This window comes from Brassica napus, unplaced genomic scaffold, assembly GCF_020379485.1.
Source record: "Brassica napus cultivar Da-Ae unplaced genomic scaffold, Da-Ae ScsIHWf_650;HRSCAF=955, whole genome shotgun sequence".
In the NCBI taxonomy this organism is placed as follows: domain Eukaryota; kingdom Viridiplantae; phylum Streptophyta; class Magnoliopsida; order Brassicales; family Brassicaceae; genus Brassica; species Brassica napus.
In genome coordinates, this window is record NW_026016711.1 from 82,501 (window position 1) to 85,737 (window position 3,237).

Below are 3,237 nucleotides of genomic sequence, written 5' to 3' on the forward strand. Positions count from 1 at the left end.
GATTCCTCCTTTTATGTACTCAAGTTGTAACCCCAAACAGACTTTAGTTTTACCTAGGTCTTTCATTTCAAACTCTTTCTTGAGATATTCAACTGTTTGGGCGATTTCCCCAGGGGTTCCAATGATGTTCAAATCATCACATACACTGCTATGATAACAAATCCATTGTTTGCAAACTTCTTTATAAAGATACATGGACTGATAGGGTCGTTCTTATAGCCAACTTTGGCAAGGTATTCGCTTAAGCGATTATACCACATTCGACCACTTTGCTTAAGTCCATATAAGGATTTGTTCAGCCTTATGCAGTGTTCTTCTCGAGAACCTTTATTAGCTTTAAGCTCAACACCCTCTGGTAATCTCATATATATTTCATTATCCAGTGGACCATAAAGGTATGCGGTTACAACATCCATTAACCGCATATCCAAATTTTCTTTGATGGCCAGACTTATTAAAAATCGAAATGTAGTTGCATCCACCACAGGGGAGTATGTCTCCTCATAATCGATTCCTGGTATTTGTGAGAATCCTTGTGCTACAAGCCGTGCTTTGTATCTTACAATAACACCATGTTCATTTCTCTTCCTCACAAATACCCACTTATATCCCACTGGTTTAACATTATAAGGTGTCCGGATAATCGATCCAAAGACATTCCTTTTCTTAAATGATTCTAACTCCACGTTTATGGCTTCTTTCCATTTGAGCCAATCTGATCTTTGAGTGCACTCTAGTATAGACGTGGGTTCATGATCCTCATCTAAGTCCATCACATCAAGGGCTACTTGGTATGCAATATATCATTGATGTCGACATCTTTCCGGTTCCATCTTGTCCCAGACATTAAATAATTAATTGAGATCTCATCATTAGCACCTTCAGTACCATGAGGCTCGGCGTCCCGAGTCTCATTGGTTGGTACCTTAGGCATGGCCATTTCGGCCTTGTCTGGACAATCTATGACCTCGGTTTCTTTCGCACCTTTCTTTAGTTTCCGAGGTCTTTTATCTTTGGAACCAATTGGTCTACCACGCTTAAGACGTGCTTTAGACTCTGTAGCCACTTGATTGTGTCCATCATGGACATCAATACTTATTGGTGCATTACAAGCTGGTATATAGGACTTAGTCACTCTTTTCGGGTCAGCAAAGGAATCAGGCAATTGATTAGCTAGCTTTTGCATATGTATTATTTTCTGGACTTCTAAATCACATGATTGAGTCCGAGGATCTTGCCATGATAAGGATGTTTGATTCCATACAATTTCTTTGCCCAGCTTGTTATTTTCTCCCCCTAATGTTGGGTACTCTGATTCATCAAAATGACAATCAGCATATCTGGCCTTAAATAAATCTCCAGTAGTAGGCTCAAGATATTTAATAATGGTTGGAGAATCAAAACCAACATATATTCCCATCCTCCTTTGAGGTCCCATTTTTGTTCTCTGTGGTGGAGCAATAGGGACGTACACAGAACATCCAAATGTTTTGATATGGGATACGTCTGGCTCATGACCCGAGAGTAATTGGGATGGAGAATATTTATGTTCACTGGATGGCCTTATGCGTATTAATTCAGCAGCATGTAATACCGCATGTCCCCAAGCTGATACTGGTAGCTTCGACCTCATGAGTAATGGTCGAGCAATCAACTGGATTCTTTTAATGAAGGATTCGGCCAATCCGTTCTGTGTATGTACATGTGCCACGGAGTGTTCCACACTTACCCCCATGGACATACAGTAATCATTAAAAGCTTGGGAACTGAATTCGCTTGCATTGTCAGACGTATAGTCTTTAGTGGAAAATCTGGAAAATGGGCTCGCAGTCTTATGATCTGTGCCATAGTCTTGCCAATGCTAAGTTTCTAGATGATAATAGACAAACATGCGACCATCTGGTCGATGCGTCAATGAGGACCATAAAATATCGAAATGTCCCACAAGGTGGGTGTATTGGTCCACATATATCACCATGTATTCTTTCCAGAAAGTTTAATGTTTCCTTACTCACCTTTCCAGGTGATGGCCTTATTATTAATTTCCTTGTGAGCATGGAATACATGTAATGCTCATAGGGATAGTTATCCTATCTTTCAAGGAATGGCCAGTTGAGCTCGAGATTATTTTGCGCATCATGGATCTGCCAGGATGGCCAAGCCTTTCATGCCATTGTTTAAAGGCTTCTCTGAACTCATTAGGAATTGAAGTGTTAGCCTCACTCGATTTTATATTGCACAATAGAGGCCTATTGATATAGCAGGGATAGTCTCTAGGACTTTCTTATGGCCTTGGGCATTTTCATAAATCAAGAGGAATTCTTTCTTTCCCTCGCCCCTAGTTTCAACATGTAGATCATTCATGCGAATGTCTTTGAAACTTAACAGATTTCTCTTTGATTTAGGAGAATATAATGCATTAGAGATTTCTAATGCGTGCCTTTAGGCATCACTAAGTGAGCCGGGCCATGGCCTTCAATAAGGCTGGCCGTCCCTGCTATAGTATTATTTTGGCACTCTTTAAAATGAGGTTAACAAAATATCTTTGTCTTTTAATATAGTGTGACTTGATCCACTATCCACTACTAGCTGGTTCTTGTCTTCTTTCATTTCTGAAAATAGACAAGAGTCAATACCTTAGACATTACTTAAGGTTAAAGTATGTTTTAAAATGGCTTTGTTTTATGTTCTTAATAATTTCAACTTTGTATAAGGCATATATAAAGTAAAAACTTTATTTCATAAATAGAATTGCCAAAGTCATAGAACAAAAGACATAAAGCCAAATCAAGATTCAAATGCAAAGACAAAAGCAATATGATATCGAAATCTTCATATTCAGCCACTTGTAAGGAGGTCTGAAGTCTCAAGTCCTCATGATCATCTTTGTCATGGCTTGATCATCCTCATGGTCCAGATCATTCTCATCATCATAATGGACCAAATTTGCCTCAGAGTTCTTGCCCTTTATGCTCTCCTGGTAGAGCTTAACAAGGTGTTGGGGAGTTTTGCATTTATTAGCCCATGATTGGTCATCATCCACAACGATAGCAAGCAGATTTGGTCGAGCTCGAGCCATGGGTTTTTGAAGTCGGACTTATACCCATGGTTAGCTTGATGACCTCGGCTATAGCCTCGGCCTCGGCTGCGACCAAGATGGTCTCGTGGTTGAAAATCCACGCCCACGTGGTTGAAACCCACGGTTACGACCTTGCCATCTACCATTGCCTCTCATGA